General features: G+C 43.0%; 1 long non-coding RNA gene and 2 other non-coding genes across 3 annotated transcripts; all 3 read left to right on the top strand.

Annotated features, from left to right (window-relative positions):
• The first annotated feature begins 118 nt into the window (after positions 1-118).
• Positions 119-7,086, top strand: LOC134394734 (uncharacterized). The gene is made up of 4 exons (XR_010025199.1): positions 119-247; positions 2,579-2,694; positions 5,212-5,324; positions 6,505-7,086. It is a non-coding gene; the product is annotated as an uncharacterized LOC134394734 (long non-coding RNA).
• Positions 2,415-2,506, top strand: LOC134413511 (small nucleolar SNORD12/SNORD106). The gene has a single exon (XR_010026517.1). It is a non-coding gene; the product is annotated as a small nucleolar SNORD12/SNORD106 (small nucleolar RNA).
• Positions 5,379-5,470, top strand: LOC134413513 (small nucleolar SNORD12/SNORD106). Its single transcript, XR_010026519.1, has one exon. It is a non-coding gene; the product is annotated as a small nucleolar SNORD12/SNORD106 (small nucleolar RNA).
• Positions 7,087-18,568: the final 11,482 nt, after the last annotated feature.

The raw sequence follows: 18,568 nt of genomic DNA on the forward strand, positions 1-18,568 counted from the left end.
TTAGAGTAGACTCATTGAAATTGATGGGCTTTAAGTTAAGGTGCAACTCATTTCGTGCATTTGGAGTTACAAAGTGGAGGCTAACCTTCCCATATCGGCTTTCTTTCCATTTAGGGTAATGTGTGCAAGCATGTATAATATCAGCAGTTGCAAAACTATCCAGGCAGAAGGAGGTGATGGAGTGACCTGAAAGAAGCACTGAACCATTTGTTAATTGGGCGCCAGGGAGACTCTTAAAAGGGTACATGTGAGTTTCTGATTTTCTGTGTATCTTTAATGGAGAAGTTTGGTCACCAAAGTATAATTCTTTTCTTATGGGCACAATCCCATGCTTGCCTAGACAGGAAAGACTTGTAGGACTTTTTTGTTTAAACATGCATAGGATCACACCCTTAAAAGGCTTAAAACAATAATCTGCACGTATGCAAAGATGAAGACTGTAATAAGTGTCAAATATGATTAGTTGTGTTGGTTTCTCTTGCCTTTGAAATGTTATTTATAAACCTTATGCAATGCCAAGGAAGGTTTCTAAAGGAACACGTGGGTGCTGCAAATGTGTTTTGTACTTGTGAGGCCAAATTATAAAACAGCATGCAGTGGGGGACACCAGATAGTTCCACCCCAACCTTTTGGATTGAATTGGAAGGTCTGAAAAGAGGCTATATCTATTTCAGGCTTACAATTCTCTGCACAGTTGTGGGAACCCTGGTTATACAGGATTCCTGAGCATGCAGGATTAACTGTTCGACTGAACACAATTGCAGCCCCTTTTCAGATCCGGTTCAGACTGGGAAGGTGGGGGGGGGTAGAAGAGGCCAGGTGACCAATCTATTTCCTCCACGCTTACAATTTGAATAGGGCCTGGGTGAAGCATTTTTTTTAACCCGCTCCCAGAAATGCCCAAGAGCTGAGTTTAGTTTTGTAATGGAATCTCTTGCTGCGCTAACACTTTATAGTCAGCTTAACTATCAAATTGAAACCAATTATTCTAGAATGCTGAAATACGACTGTAATTAGCATATGATGTCCTGGAAGAAAACTGGGAAATGCTTTTTTTCATGACCGTTTTGATTTCCCCCCTGAGAAATTGAACAGCTCTGGTTTATGAAATACTTTCTTTTAGAATTTAAGACAAAAGAATTTATATTACCAGCTTTTATTGCTCCCCAAATGATTTTTAAAAACTCTGTATAAGAACACTTTTATAGAAAGACTAGAGATGTAAAATATCTCTAATGAAACCATGGAGAAAAATGTTTTTTTAAATCCTTTGTAGGGTTCCCAGGATAGTTATTCCTTTAATTCCTTATTAAAATTAAAATCTAAAGTATATTTTACTGATTAGACATTTATTCTCAGTTTCCTAAGATATGAGTGAAGTCAGGACTGTTCATTCCTGACAGTAAATGTGCATTCTTGACAGTTTGGTTTCGTTGTATAGCTTTCTGTGGTTCTGATGTAGCAGTCATAAAGTTCTAATCTATTCAGAAAATAATTTAAGACTTTATTAGCTGAGTTTACTTTTAATAACTTTAGGAACAGAAAAGTTGCTTTATGTTCCTAAAGCAGCCTTGCCCAACCTGGTGCCCTCCGGTTGTTTTGGACTACAGTGCCCAGTATTCCTGACCATTGGCCACACTTTCTGGGGATGATGGGAGCTGAAGTCAAAAATATCTGGAGTCCACTGGGTTGGGGTCTTAAATAAAAAAATAACTTTAGATCTGTAAAGAACCCTTAAAAAAGCATTGCTTATTTTTCAGTTTTTCTTAAAAATCTCAATTCCCCCCCTTCCCCCTGAAAAACCTGGGGGGAAAAACAGTTTTCCATGGCCTCAAATTTCTGGAATGTTACATCTATTATTGTAGTTACCTTTCCCTTAATCTTACAAGCAATAATCCTGACAAGGAGGCATAGAGGAAATGTTGTCTAGGCCTATGGCCTACACTGCTGAGCCAGGTATTCATTGGGTTGCTCAAAGCATATACTCCTTTCCCACAGTTAAGAAAAAGACAACTACATGGGCAGTTTCCTATTCCTGTTTTATTGATGGAACAGTAGATTCTACAGTATGAAACATTAACAAATTTTGCAGTAGTATGCTTGATGAGTTTACTACCACAGTTAAAAGCATTATTCACACTTGCAAGTTAAAGAAAGGAACACTGAATTTCTTATGGATCACACTCCTGTTAGTCGTTCTACTTCAGGTTGCTGAATTTCCACTTGAGTTATTTCCAGGGATAATCATACAGGTAAACCATATATGTGCTTGCATTGTGTGTGTCTACATGAAAACTAGGCTGTTAAAGCAGAGTAGAAAATCCTTAAGCGGGGTAATGGGAAGCACTTTTGTCATTATATTTGCAGCTACCTCGCGTGTGATGGGAGCCATTCCTTCACTGACTGTCTCTAAAGCTGATGTATATGATGAATAAAACTTTTTTCCCCATCAGAGCGACACTGTTGATTTTTGCTGCTTTAGCCAGTTCTTGTCTGATACATCAGCATAGCTCTTTGCTTCTGTGGCATGAAATCTGAGTAGGAATGTTACAAACTCTGTTTTCTGCATCATTTTTAGGATTTGAGTGAGTCTCATTGAGGTGGACTGATGGAGAAGTGATGGTTGACTTAAAATAAACCGGGAAAGAATGGAACCACATGTTCTGAACATGCCCAAGAAGCATCATTGTAAAGGTTTGTTTCTGCTTGTTCTAATTAATTTAGAAAAGTACTCTCAATGTCCTACCGATTATTTTTCTGAAGAATCATGAGAACCTTGCTGGATTAGACCAAAGGCCTCTCTAGTCCAGCATTCTATTGCACTGTGGCCAACCAAATGGCCTTGGGAAGTTCACAAGCAGGACATAGTGGGTCAACGCCCTCCTGGTCATGTTCCCAGTAGTTGCCATACTAAGGCAATTCTGCCTTGGTAATGGAGCTAATATATAGCTGTCATGACCAGTAGCCTTTGATAGTCTTTTTGAAGTGCTGGGGTGTGTAAACCAGTGGTTCCTGATTCATATCCTGCCTCTGCTATGAATTTACTAAGTCTGTGGTGGGCAGAAGGTAGATCAGGATCTATTGGTAGATTTCTGAGTGATTTGCAGTAGATTAGCAAGAGTTTCGGGCTCATAACTGTCTCAACAATACCAACGACTAAAAACCTTCCCCTCCCATTAAATTAGGTTCCTGAAAAAGCATGCTTGGGAGTGGGGAGGAACAAGGAGTGGATTTTTATGTGCCAGACTTTCTGATCTTAGTTTTGCTTCAGATTGCACATTTCTGGGCTGGGCATTTGCTCAGAGGCACCCAGTTCCCTAATTCTTAGTCCAACTCCACACTTTGAATACTGTGTACAGTTCTGGCCACCACACCTAAAAAAGGATAATGTAGAGCTGGAAAAAGGGCAACTAAAATGATTAAGGGGCTGGAGCATCTCCCCTATGAGGGAAGGTTACATCAACTGGGATTATTTCGCTTGGAAAAAAGGAGGCTAAGGGGAGACATGATAGAGGTGTACAAAATTATGCATGGCATAGAGAATGTGGACAGGGAGACATTTCCCCCCCTCTCTCAAAATTCTAGAACCCGGGGTCATCCCATGAACCTGATTGGTAGGAGATCCAGGACAAATAAAAGGAAGTCCTTCACACAGTGCATAGTTAAGTTATGGAAAGGGGGTTGCATAAATTCCTGGAGGTGAAGGCTAGCAATGGTTAGTAGCCCTGATGGTTGTGTGCGATCTCCAGTATTTGAGGCAAGAAGCCTGTGTGCACCAGTTGCTGGGGAACATGGGCGGGAGGGTGCTGTTGCACCATGTCCCGCCTTGTTGGTCCCTGGCCGATGGCTGATTGGCCACTGTGTGAACAGAGTGCTGGGCTAGATGGAGCCTTGGTCTGATCCAGCATGGTTCTTCTGATGTTCTTAACTCCACCTGCCTGCACCACTGTTTTGCATCTGCCTCCAGCTGGTCAACTTAAAAAGAGTTCTAGTAGTAAACAAAAGATGCCAGCCTGAAGTTCGTCCATTCCTGCACTAGATGGCTGTGTAAGCATGCAGTTCTTCCAACTTCTGCTTCTCTCTCTCCCCCCCCCCCCCCCCCGCCTTCCTTGGGACTCTTTTGAAGCAGTGTGTTTTAAATGCTTAGGTGTACCTTGGGATACAGAGTATTGGGCTGTACAGCTAGAAATTAAAGTAAAATGGCCAAATAAGTGGCAGATGGTATATTTATCTAGGTGTCTGCAAAACAGGCATAGGGCTGCCATAAACCTGCACCTGGACTTGATCCCTTCATACGGCCTCACGTAATTGAATTCTCAGTGTAAGCACTTTCCTGTCCATAGAAAATTAGTGTTGAGGAGAAGAGAGGGCTAGGTTATAAATCAGGATTAGGGAATGTGTGGTCCTCCAAATGTTGCACTACAACTCCCATCAGCCCCAGCAAGCATAGCCAGTAGTGAGGAATGATGAAACTTGCTGTCCAGCAATATCTAGACCACATGTTCCTCATCCCTGCTGTAATTGACATTCTAGTTTTCTACATGTAGGGAAAAAAATTGAAGCCCTCCATCATGTAAGACCACCACTTGAGAGCCTGAAGGTTCGGGCATTGGTCTGCCATGCCTTGTGATACAGGCTTTAGTATTTTGGACTTGAACTGGGGAGACCTGGGTTCAGATCTCCACTCAGCCATGAAGGTCAACCACACATTCTGCTGTAACTTCTTACCCCTTAGTTGTGAAGATAATATGGAACTATTGCTTTTTTAAATTATGGTTAGTTCAAACAAGCCACAATCATAAACCACTGTTTGATCCCTATTTGGACTAACCAGAGTTCTTGCAAGTTTGGACATAACTGTGAACTCTGGTTTAAAAGTGAAACCTTCAGATTTTTTGGGATGCAAGGAGGAGAGCATGGTGTGCATGAGCCCAAGGCTTATGCAAGCTTGTTGATGTGACTCTAAATCTACAATGAGGATTCCTTGATGTATTGGAGAAGGCCAGTGTTGTTGCAGGTGGTGGGATGATTTGCTAGCAGTAATGGGTTCTTTTGATTTGCTTGAGTCCCCAATAGACCTTCACTGTCCTCTTAACATGTATCTTGCTACTCTGAAGCATTTACTAAGTTGAGAGTTGCCAGCCTGTTCGGTTTAACACAAAGCAAGCATTTTTGCCAATCTTAATGCACTCCACCATTCTGTGTTTTTAGACTGCTGCGTGATTTGATTAGATCAGATGTTTCATGACAATGATGGGGGACTTGGACATTCTTTGCAATTCTTTCCTGCCAAGTTGGCTTAGACGTCTTCTGGTACTCCCAAGGTAAAATCAAATCCACATTTAGAAGTGTTGACAGGATGCTGTGAGACATGTCATTCAGTGGTACATGATGACTTCATCTTTTTTCCCCATCTTATCGGAAATGCTGATCAAATCTGTGTTCTAGCCAGATGGTCTGATTCCACTGATGTCTAAATCCTAAAATGGCTTGCTTTTCTGTTGGGCTTTGAAAGTCTTCTGCTTAAATTATGACTGTGGTTTACTGGGTTTCATGGGGATGTTGAAGCTTGGCTGGGAGCATAAGGCTGGTGGTACAAGAAGTTGCATGCGCCTTCCCAAAGATAGTTGCTCTCTTGGTTATTCTTTAAGTAGTAGCTGCTGCAGGATTTCTTTGAGGCCTCCCTGCCAGATGTGAATGCTTTCTTTGCCCGCGAATAGTTAGAAGAGTAGCCCAATTTAAGGAGCAGCTTCAGTTTCTACAGCAGAACCATTCTGTGCTGGGAAACCTATAAGAGTATCATCTTAGATTTGGCAACTAAGGAACAGATTTGCATATTGCAAATATGATGTAAGATTTGTAGTAGTTGCGAAACCTAGTTAATTTTTTCACAAATTTTACTAAGTAGGTCCACGGGGAACCACCATGTTACTGGTGGTTCAACATGGACCTGTGGTCTGATTGGAATCCACCAGGAGAAGAGTCTTAGAAGCCCCTTTCCAGTGGAATTCCCTGCCATTGAAGGTCAGGTGGGCGGCAACGTTACATTGCTTCCAATTGCCTCCTGAAATGTTGTTTCAAGAAGCTTTCCTTGGGTTTCATCAGATCTGTTCTTTTAAAAATAGTAATTTTGATAGTTTGTTTTTATTCTTTTATGTATTTGTTGTTCATCGCTCAAATCTTGATGTGGCGCACTATATAAACATTGTAAATAAATATAAATGCATAATATAAAGAACAGATTTGCATTAAAATTTTAGCTTCAGTCCCGTGTGTGTGTTGGACAGCTGGCTTTCTCCATGTCCTGAAAAATACATTTTTTGGGTGGGATTTCCTTCCAGGGCTCATTAATGAATGGAGTAGACTTACTTTGACATCATGGAGATTGAAAAGCATGAGTTTATAACTGGAGTGGTGGGTTTGTTAGGACTTCTAGCGCATAGCTATTTAAAGCTACTGTCCACGGCAGACAAATTGCTAAACTTCATTGGTTTCTTTCAACAGGTTCAAGAATTCTGTTTGTTGCCTGGCCTGATGCACGAGAGCAACTGATACTTCGAAGAAATCATTTTAATTCAGTAGTATTGATGCATAATTAATATATGTATTGAACTATAACAACATTAAGCAATTGGAGTCCTTCGTAGTGGCACAGGCTGAATTTCTTTTCTCCCTTCCCAAGGGACAGAGAGCAGATTCTGTGCTGCCAAGGAGCTTAAGAATTGGGACTGTTTTTGTCAGGCATTACTGTATTTTAGAGATTGCATTAGCTGGGGTGGGGCTGTAGCTTGGTAGGAAAGGGATGGCTTTTGTGTGTGTATAACATTCTAGGTTCTTAGCATCTCCAGTTAAAAAGAATCTGCTAGCAAAAAACTACCTGCAGCCACACTAATTTGCCAGATAATCTGATGATGTATTCTACGGACCAGCAGCATGGCTATGTAAGGCAGTCACACATCTGTTCACTTAATTTATAAATTGCACCCTCCGCCTGCCAGGCAACTTGGGCTCTGTCCGACAAAAATATTGTTAAACTTACTAGTAAACCCAAGAGTAAAGATCATACAATAAAATCTGAGAACTGCATTATTTTTTTCTGCATTACTACATTTCTATACTGCCCCATAGTCCAAGCTTATCGACAATTAAAATAGAAGAGCTGCAGCACGTTTTGCAGTGTTAAAAGGTCGATGGAGTTGAAGCGTCTTTCCTGCCCCTCTTAAGCAAAATGGAGCAGGAGCCTGCCCTCCCTAAAGAAGGAGTTCCACAATTCAGTTCTGCTACTGAAAAGGCCCCTTCTCTCAAGTACCTAGCCAACCTGGCCTCTAGGTCAGGTGTTGAATCTCTTCCTCAAATTCCACTTGAGGGAAGCTCTTGGGGTGGAGGCCATCCCAGGGGTGGGTGGGGCCAAAGTCAACAGGGGGGCGGCGGCGGCAAAGTTTTTAACTTTTATCTTAACTTCAAGCTTGTCTTGCTATCAACTATGCCAAGGGAAGGAGCCTGGCTTTCTGGGGAACTCTGGAGGGCCATCAATTTGGATGGCTTTAAAAGGGGGTTGGTTAAATTCCTGGAGTAGAAGGCTATCCATGGCTATGTGCTACCTCCAGTATCTGAGGCAGTAAGCCTATATGCACCAGTTGCTGGGGAGCATGGATGGTAGGGTGCTGTTGCACTGTGGCCTACTTTGTTGGTCCCTGGTTGGCCACTAGACTAGATTGACCCTCAGCCCTGGGATGCGCCTTGTCAGTTTTCACATTATATTCCTGTTACCTGACATGGCGTAGTGAACCCAACTTCTAGGTGGCCGTAGCTGCATATGCAAAAGGACTTCAGATAGTTGGACTTCCAGGAGCAGCCTGGAATAATTCTAGACATTCGTTTACTGCATTTTATCCCACTTGTCAGACAATTACGGTCTCTCAAAGCAGATCACATCAGTCAAAACAATTCCCTGCCATCAGACTTACAAACTGAAAAGACAAGGCATGCAAGGGAAGAGAAAGGGTGTGGAGGAAAAAGGAAGAGAAGGAAAATCCCATTTTCTTGAGGCCAGAAGAGGGTGGTGGCTATAAGTGGGCATTGAAACGCACTTGGGGCCAGGCTCATCTTCCCTTACTTGTATAGCAACCGATCGCTCTTGTTCCTTAGGTTCATGGATGGGCCAAAGGGTTCCCCCTCCCCTTATGCAGTCAATGGACAACCTTTAAGGTGGATTTGAGTATTCTTTTAGGCAGGGAGTGGGAAAGGAGCTCCCTGCAACAACAGCTCTGGCCAATGGATGAGTGAGGTTGGTTCCCCCCCCCCCCCTTTGGCTTTATGTCATTCTTGAGAAGCAGGAAGTGCAAAAGCCAGGAGTCACAAAAGCTGTCCCTTCTGCTTTCTAGTCCCAGGGCAACTGTGTTACATCTACAAATCCTGATGTGGATCAAATGAGGGTCATTTGCCAAGTGTTGCTACACTACATCTGGCTTCCCTGGTACGAGATGAACCTGCTTCTGTCTACTTAGATAGCAAATAACCTTAAAGGCTCCACATCTGCCTTGCCAGGAGAAAGTGGTAACTCCTTGGCCTCATGGTTTTGAGGGCTCAGTATGGGGCCAGCAGGGGTTGATCTTGCTAGAAGTTTAGCACTGGGTTGGTGGGGTAGACAAACTGAGCTTAATTGTCCTTCATATGCATGCTGACAGCTCGAATGAGGGACTAGCTTTTTTTCACCACCTGCCATGGCTAATTCAGCCCAAGTGGATTACAGGCAGAGCAGCTGTGCATTAGAATTGTGTGTGTTAAGTGGCAACCTTATGTCTCGATGTTGGAATGAGCTCTAGATAAATAGCCAAAGTGGCCCCTTCTGTATGAGTCAGATTTCTTTTTTTAGAATTTTTACCCCTAGCCAGAACCTTTCCTCCTCAATCCCTTGAATTGTTCTTACTTGGGGGTTTTTCCCCCCTGAGGGGGCTTGTGAGCTTTATGTGTTTTGGAGATTTGCACCCTGGCTTTTGACTGAAAGATCAAGGAAGCTTGTAGCACATCTCAATAATGTAAAACAAACAACATGCAGCAAGTCTCAGGGAAGTCTTCGCTGTGCTGGGATTTTCTCCCTCGATAGTGTGGGGTGGTGCAATCTCCCCGTGACCCTGCCCCCTTAGCCTGATGGTTTCCTTTCTCTTCTGCAGTTCCCTGGCTCCTTTTCAGAGGATGTGCCCTCATGGGGGTTTTCTTGAGAAAAACCCTGCTGCTTCAACTTTCTGGAGTTGAAACAGTGGGAGGGTTATCCTTTCACATAATTCCACCCCCAAATAGCATTCATGGGAGAAATGGGGGTCATGCCTCCTCTGAAGTCCCTCCCTGATATAGAACTGTAACTTAGGCTGTGTAAGGTCATCGTCTCCAGATACCTATGGGCACCATTGTGTCCCCTGAAACCTCTCTTGGCATTCCCCAAGCTCCCTGGCCTTCTGGATGTTTATTAGGTTTTTAAATATATTAATTGGGAGGTTGTTATGCTGCAAAGTAAAGTGCTGTTGTCCAGCATCATTATTTGAACGTTTTAAAGCTCACCCCCCCACTCTGCCTTATACTTAGGTTCATGGGCAGGTTACTTTTCTTTTGCTCGCACCAGTTTGCCGTCTGGAAAGTGAGTGTTTCATGTCCAACTATGGCCCACGCGGGGGCCATTTTATATTTTGTGAGAGGGCTTGCTGCACTTTCTAAAAATTCCAAAGGTGCCTGCCGACCCAAAAAGGTTGGGGACCCCTGGTGTAGGGCTACCACATTGAACACACAAAAGTTAATCCTATTGAGATCAGTTTGACTTGGGCTTGGTCAAATATGAACTGCTCAATGTGATGTCTTTGCTTCTGGAGGGACATTTTTGCATGCAGACTAAATGCATGATCCCAGCTTCCTCGTCCCTTGAAGTGGCAGGTTATTCAACAGTTTTGATGGCTGTTTTGATGGTCCATGAAGCGGTGGCTGTATCTGGGCCTATCCTTTTCACAGTACATTTAACGCAACTATTAACAGTCTTCCTGACCTGGGATGGCATACTGACGGGATGATGGGAGTTGGGTTGGAAAGGCTGAAATACATCTTTGGGCAGCCTGGATACAGTGGCCAAACTTTTCAAAAGTCCAAACCAACCTTGAGTTCATACATCACTTGAATGACCTGCTTGACAGCCAATATAACTCAACCCAAATGTGACATTTTCTAGCATCGTTAAAAAACATGGCATATTTCCTCAGGTCTTGCTTAAATATTTCAAAATGGAAACCACCATTTTTCCTTCATGGGTGACAGGTTAGAAAACATAAAGATCCCCTTCTGAAGATAATGCAGCCTTTAAAAAAGAGAAGGTGCTTGTCTTGGGCTGTTCATGGGCTGCCTTTAGGTCTAAAAGGCTGCTGTGTGTAGTTGTAATCTGGTGCCTTCCAGATGTGTTAAGACTACAACTCCTGTTATCCCCAGATAGTATGGCCAAGGGCACTGCTGGCTGAGAATTCTGGGAGTTGTAGTCTAACACATTTAGGGCCTGTTCAAGCAACATGTTAAGCCATGGTTAGGCTGCAAATACTTTTGCAGCAAGTGGTTAGTGAGCATGTTTCAACTGTGGTTAAGTAGCCGCCATGGTTAAGAATGGTTCACACAACATGCTAAGCCATAATGGTTAGCTCAAAACACTTAACCATCATGGTTTAGCATGTGGTCTGAACAGGGCCTTGGAGGGTATTGGGTTGTATCAAATGTAAGCAAAGGGCTGACAAACGGAAGAAATATTTATCCACTCAAAACCTTCAATAGCCTTTAAAGTGCAGTCTTGTTAATTCAGTGCCCGCTAGTGAAAGCGTAATGAATATGCCTTGGCATGGTTATTATTTAGGGTAATTACATTTGAGAATAACGCTGCAATATTTAAACAAATAGCCTCCCTGGGGGAGTAGGGGTTTTGTAGTGCTTTTGCCTGTGGCATGATGTGCGATAGAATGTCAAAAGTGTGGAAAATTGGCTCACTAAAGCTCTTTCCAATTAACTGGAGTGATGCTTTTTCTCTCAATAGCATCTGTAATCTGAATAACCCTTTCAATGTGAATCTATCATGTTTCCCAGTTTAACAAGACATTTACCAGCACCTGTCTGTGTTTTGATAAGAAGTGGATTCCACAATACTCGCCTCTCTGACTGAGCTAATGTGGTATAGGATCAATGTACTTATGGGAAGGGATTGCAGCTTATTTGTAGTCATGCAGGAGTGAGAGAAGCTGCATTCACCTTTTCCTATTAAAGATACGGTTTTTTATACATTCAGTTGTCCAGGGTCTTTGTTCTTTGAGGCAGAATGTTCGCTCGGTTGGCTATGGTATTTCAGAGTCAAATGAGGTGTGACATTAATTAATTGCAAGTCTGATTATGGAAATAGCAGCTATGGGGGAGAACCTGAGCAGCCTCAGAACTGTGGAGAGAGAGAATTGCCCTCCCCATGCCCCACAGTCCGGGGCCTACTCTGACTTACTTCATCCAGTTTGGCTCTCTTGATATTTTGGCCTACAATTCCTATGATCCTTTCCCATTGGCTCTGCTGCCTAGGGTTGCTGGGAGTTGTAGGCCAGAAACATCTGGAGGGTGCCATGTTGCCCACCCCTGCTTTAAAAGGTTAAAAACAGCCTTTTAAATTAGGCTCAGAAACACACTGGCAACCACTGGCTGGCCCAATATCTGTGTCGTGTGAGCTGACCACCCAACCCCTACTCAGACCTGAGTGGCTGAACGCTTCACCAGCTGATGTTTTCAAACTATCTTTAAAATCAGCCCCATGTAAAGTGCATTATCGTAGTCCAGCCGGCATGTCTCCAGAGCATGAATAACAGCCCTGGCTGGGATAGAGCAAAAGGTTCAGGAACTTAGTTCCTGGAATGATTAAGCTTTCCCTTACACTCTCCATTCTATGATTGAATGTGGTATGACTAATGAGGTGAGACCAAACCATGCTTCCAAGAGACAATCTAATGGAGCTTCCTAGTACCATGAGGAAAGTGAAGGTCTGTGATTAATTGGGAGAATTTGATGCTTCACTGGGTTTGAGTTATGTAAAGGTGGGTAGGACAGAAAACTATTTGGAGGCAAGGATGCATCAAGACTGGACCATGTTTCCTGCCAGGGCATTAGACTGACTAGTTACCTGGTGAATTGGAGGTCAGGAAGGCATTTGCATTCACCCAGAGTTCACATACTCAGATGGGGGCAACTCCTAAGAATTCACTTAGGCAGAGGATATGATGGTCATGAACTTAAGTCAGGTGCTGGTAGCTCACACATTACCATCAGGACCATTTCTGTTCCAGGCTGCCTCCAAGCCTCTTGCTTACACAGCCTTCTGGAACAAAATGAATATCTCAGCCAATGTGCCAGGGTGATGTCTACAAAATCTGTATGTGAAAAACACCGTCATGGTAACAGATAGTTTCTCCCCAAAGATAATTTGTCAGTGGGAATGTTGGCTTTGGAGATGGGTAAATGAAAGCTCCATTAGACAAGTGTTTTATTGCACACTTGTTACTGGCCATCCACGAATTTTCACGGGTCCCCCTCACAACGTCGTCTGCCTCCCGCACACCTCCTGCCCCTTCTAGCCTTCTTCGTGTGACAACAACAACACCCTAATAAGTCCGACTTATTTTTTGAGATGGAACTTGCTGCTATCTCCTGCTGTGTGCAGAAGCAGCGCGATCAAAACAGACCACTGAATGGGCCGTGTGCACGTTGTTTACTTCCTCTTTCCTCTCCTTTGAGAATGAGGAAGCAATGAGGGATGCGATGGTAAGGAAACGCAGTTCCCCCCCTGCCCTGCCCCCCATGTGATGATGAACAAAGTGTCTCACTCATGGCTAGTGATGGAATGGAAAGATTTGCATTTGATTGTAGGACTCCAGGGGGTGCTGTGCTCACACGTTTTGGCGGAGATCTTCTCTTGGTCTGATGGTCTATTATCCAATCCTCCATCCATGAATTATGAAGGGCACTGAAATCTGCCAAGTCATTGCTTCTCTCCGCTCTGTTCCTGTGCTTTCTCCTTGTCACTGCACTGAGGGATGTCATAAATAAATGATTTGGCCTCTAGACCACAGAGGATTTTTAAAAAGTGTTTTTTACTTTCTGTTAGTAATGGGAGCAGAGGGGTGGGGACCACATCCACTTGTAACATAGCCTTCTAAGAAAAGACTTATTCAGAGGCCTGAACTGTAAAGAGCCTTTTTGTTTTGAGAGCTACCAAGTGTTGCTGCCATCTCTATATAAGCATTATAGGGAATCTCTCACTCTCTCCACAATTCAGCAAATAATAGCAACAAAATAATGTTACTGTACAATAAAATGTTTTGGATTGCAGTGCTATTAGTAGCAGTGCTGTTATTGAAAGCCTGATTGCAGCGTGGGGGGAATATTTTTTTTGGGGGGGGGTGATGCTGATGGAGAGGGAAGGGCCCTACTCTCCCCAGTGCTGTGACCCCAGTGAAAAAATCACCCTCCCCTGCTTCGATCAGGCTTTTAACAACTATTCTTGCCAATGCAGGATTTTAAAAATTGTAATTGTAGTGCGGTGGGAGGGGGGCTATTTTCAGGAAGGGGAGTGGGTGTCTTTTGTGCATGGGGGGACTGTGTGAGGAAGTGTTCTTTATATGAAGGGCAATCACGTTCACTCCTCATTTTTCCAACCCAAACTAAGAGGTAGTGGTAGCTTTGGTTTGGAGTGAGAATAACCATCACTGCTACACCTGACCTTAAGGGTTCTTGAAGCCCACCAACCTCCTGGCTCCCCCACCCCAAAGAAAGGACCAAGCTGTTGGAAAAACATCCGGTTTTCACTTGGTCTGAATACAGGTTAATAGCAGTATGAATGAGAGTCTATGCTAGGTAGGTGTTTAGTTGACTGCTCTATTTCTGAAGTCTACCTGCACAATGGTGGTGTACATTGCTATCCACATAAGGAAATTCCTCACTTTATGACTGTCAATGTCAAATGATGAAGAAATATCATCACAGATAAAATGCCACAGGGCTTCTCCACATGTAGCAAAAATCCTGCAGCTTTACCAGGGCTTTGACTTCTGGAGTCCTTCGTGTGTTTAAGGATCAGCACAATACACGTGTTCCCCCCCTCTTACACGTCGGGAGAGGCATTGGATGTTGATGACATCATGAAAAGGACCTCAAATTTATGTGAGTGACCAATCAGGAGAATGCAATAAATCACCCATGTGGAGAAGCTCACAGAGAGAGCTTGCATATCTTTTCTTAAACACAAAGATTTTTTTTTTTTACATTTAGCTGAGCTCTGGTCCAGCCATATACTGTCTGGGTTGTTTTAGAAGATAATGATTGGCATTACATTATTATTTATTTATTTTCCAGGTGTATAATCTATTGTAGATGGCTGTATTTGGGGGTTTTGTACTTAAGAGAGTGCATGATCCCCTATCAGACTGTTTGGATACTATGTTAATCAAGAGATACCCACCTAGTGGTACCCAGATTTTGGGGGGTCTGGTCCATCCTGGCTCAGAATAGGGTCTTTAGTATCATATCACCCACTGGAATTCTGTACCATGACAAATTAGGCAGGTGTTAACTTCTTCTGGGGTTTAAGTGCTTACTGAAAACATACCTTTTCCAACAAGCATTCCCCAAAAGGTAATCTTGTTCATTGTATGAAGTTTTCATTTTTGATACATTGCTTAGAAATTTCTTTAAGTAATTCATAATTATTATTAGAGAAAGAAAGAAAGAAAGAAAGAAAGAAAGAAAGAAACAGAGAAAGAATTAATGAACCATTCTGTGGTAGTGTTTTGAGTTATGGGAGGGTTTTGTTTTTTTTAAAAAAAATTTGAAGTCCTGTTTGGGACTCTCAGCATGTTAGCTTCCTCATGGTTTTGTTTTTTTAGTGACACCATGCATTATTGCTTTGCTGTTTTAAGTAGAAAAGTAACCTGGGCTATGCTGTGATTGCAAACCATGTATTAAACATGTCCTTGCATTAATTTGGTTTAATTACTAAGCAGGTATAGACAGATGAACACCCTGAGACCCTGTGAACTGAGACCAATCACAAGCATGCAATAAATCACTCATTTGGAGAAGCTCAGTGACATCTGGAACACCCATCCTTAAATTTCTGTGAATCATGCAGGACAATGGTGCGATAAAAGCCTTGATTGGAAGCAGCCCAGAGATTGTTTTTCTCTGCTTGGCTACAATACTTAACATTGTGCCAACTGATCTGTTTCTTGGTTCCATTGGGGAAAATAGCACAGATTATTGCTCTGCCAGATGTTGCTTTTTAATAGATTTCCCCCCTCATATAGAGTGGAAGACTTAACAGTTATGTTCCCAAAGACTTTCAGTAATCTTCCTAGCCACAGGCTCGTGGTGATATTATTTTTAGAGTCTCTTTTTGCTCAGGGGTGCAGCTCCATTAGATGGTACAGATAGGGTGACCATCTGAAAAGGACGACAGGGCTCCTGTATCTTTAACAGTTGTATTGAAAAAGGAATTTCAGCAGGTGTCATTTGTATGCTTGCAGCACCTGGTGAAGTTCTCTCTCCATCACAACAGTTAAAGCTGCAGGAGCTATACTAGAGTGACCAAGATACAAGAGAAGGCAGGGCTCCTGCAGCTTTAACTGTTGTGATGGAGACAGAACTACACCAGGTGCTACATGCATACAAATGACACCTGCTGAAATTCCCTTTTCCATACAGGAGCCCTGTCATTCTTTCCATATGGCCACCCTAGTACAGCATGACCTGTTCATTCAGTGCATCTTTCCGTTTGCACCCTAATAGCCTGATCCTATGTGTGTGTACTTGGAAGTAAATGCCATTTATTTTAGTGGAGCTTCTTCCTGAGTAAATGTTTATACAATTGCAGAATGGGTTAGTTTCCTTCCTGGTAGTAATTTAATTCGGTCTTGATGCGGCAGTTTTGTTGAAGGTTTCTTTCTGCTCCCCTGCCTACAAAGTTATCAATCAGATCAGTCAGATGTTGGCAGTTATTCTAGGCAACAACAGGATGTCCTGCACTTTTATCTGCCCATGTTGCACGTTAAACATTTTGTCTTTCATAGTCTGTCCTATGTTGGTGTGGTTATCAATACAGGTGGTTTTCCAGAAGTTCAGCTGGCTCTACCAAGGCCACAGCTGGACAGACTAGGGTGTGTCAGGAGCTTCATCCTGACTACTGGCAGCCTATCAGATTTTTTTTTTCCTGGGAGCCTACATAAAGAAGGGGTCTCCCAGGACAAAAAGTTATTCCTCCCTTCCCTGGTCTCATAACAGTAGCATTGACCTATTCGGTGTGATCCTTCTACACTCTTTAATTTTGAACTTTCTCCTCAGGAACATGTCCCATCATTGATTGTGGCAGGTTCCCTCACAACTCTCAGATTTTTATCTTTGGACTGCTTAGGAGTTGTGTGCTGATCTTTTGGTCCCAAAACAAATTCTATGAAAGCTTGGATTTGTCCTTATTGCCCTGCTTAGTACACACACATGGCAATTAATATGTTCTTATACAAAGCTGGCCACCTCTGAAGCCTGACCTCTCCTGTAGCCTGAAGCAGCTGGAAAGCAGATGAGAAAGAGAAACGCTGTCCTTCCTGGAGTATTGGGCAGTTTAGTTCATAAGCTTTTGGAAAATGAGTGTTGTGTATGAAGGCCAAAAGGATTCTTTCATAGCTTGCTTTCCTGTTTGTTGGAAATGGTACTAGAAATATTTAGTAGCAGCTAATGACCAGAGAGGAAGAGAGAGAGAGATTCTTGTTTACAAATGACTGTGAGGATAAAATGCACTCTGTCTTATGTTTGGAGGGCACATTTTGCTTTCAGTGCAATTTTATTTATTTATTGCATTTATATCCCACCTTTTTTCCTTCAAGGAACCCAAGGCCTTGTATAGGTTCCTCCTCCCCTTCTCCATTTTATCCTCAAAACAACAACCCTGTGAGGTAGGTTGGGCTGAGAGCCTGTGACTGGCCCAAAGACACCTAGTGGGTTTCCATAGCTGAGCAGAGACTATAATCTGGATCTCTTGACTCCCAGTACATCTCTCTAACTACTACACCACACTGCCTCTCAATAGTCTCCTTCAGTGTGGTTTATTTTTCACCATAGGAATTAATGGCAATCATTTTACTTATACAGGAGAAAGTAAAGTAGTACACTCAGGTACATTGGAGGCTGGTGGCTCCAATGTCAGTGGAGCAGTGAATATGCTCTGAGTTTTAGTCAGAACCAGACAGAACTCTAAAGATGCTCTCCAAGGAGCAGAAGCCATGGAGTCTAGTTGTCTGAAGGCAAAATATACTGTTCTTTGACTCCTGCTATGTCAGTTCTCCAGAAGCTGTGTGGAGGTTACTTTCTGTCATTGCAATCAAGGACTTTTTGCCCTTGCTTCCTCATACATGTCGCCACTCAGCAACGTTCATTTCTTCTCATCAGGCCTCAAGCCAATCTACTTCCCTCTTCCCCCACATTTGAAAACCCAGCTTTTCCTAGGGTTGTTTTTTTCCTCCGCTGCTACCTACTCAGACCGTTTGCCACCTCCTCCACCACTATCCTGACTGCCAATATGGGTACTCTGAGACCCACAGAGTCTGGGCTTGACTCACAAAGCCCAAGGCCCTCTATCTGGTCCCCTCTTTGTGTTTTTCTTCCTGCAAGACTGCACTACGTGGGAGCTGTGGTTTCCCAACTTCCTTAGGCTCTCGGCTAGGGCGTGGAAATATACCATTTGGCTATTAAAGCTCAGGCTTTGAACATTTTTGAACTTTCAAAATTTTCTGCATGTCTTTACTGCTCAAGCTTCACTTTAAAACAAAAATGAACAAAATTGGTCCAGTAGAACTTGAGTAATAAGCCTTACACTACTGAATTCTTACATAAGATTAATCGTAGGGCTCCGCTGATTAGCCTGGCATCCATGTCAACATTGAACACTGAGCAAATGTTAGGTTTTCTTTCCACATGACTGAGAAAAAAGGTGGACTGGCAGAAACAACTGGGATGATAAGAATGTTAACTGTGAGGAAAGGACCACATAAGAGATGGCATTTGATTTTGCCTGGGACAATGGTGAATCTGGCCTCTCTGCAACCCCCATGTAATCTTCATGTCATCTCGCCTAGAACACAGTTATTACTGAAACCCAAAGTGAGCGGAGGAGGAAATCTCCTGTGGAGCAAACTCCCTTGCTTTGTTTAGTTGAAATAACTACCAGCCATTCAAATTTCCCAGCATAGGAACATGCACAAAGAGCTTAGTTAAATGGCTCTGGGTGTGTATGTGTGTCAAAAACACACACACCCCACATTACTAATTACGAGGGACTTCCTGCATTTGTTGGGCTTCTAAAAACTGCAGTGCCTGCTTCCGTTGTTGCTGCTGCTGTTTTTCCAAAACTCCACCTGACTGCACCTCTTCCTATAATGGCTGCTGGTGGAGGAGGAATCAAGAAAGGGCTGTGCATACTCAGTGCTAGAGGCAAAAATCCAAATTCAGCACGAAGAAAAGCAGGATTTGG

The sequence above is a fragment of the Elgaria multicarinata genome, chromosome 1 (genome assembly GCF_023053635.1).
Source record: "Elgaria multicarinata webbii isolate HBS135686 ecotype San Diego chromosome 1, rElgMul1.1.pri, whole genome shotgun sequence".
Lineage (NCBI taxonomy): Eukaryota > Metazoa > Chordata > Lepidosauria > Squamata > Anguidae > Elgaria > Elgaria multicarinata.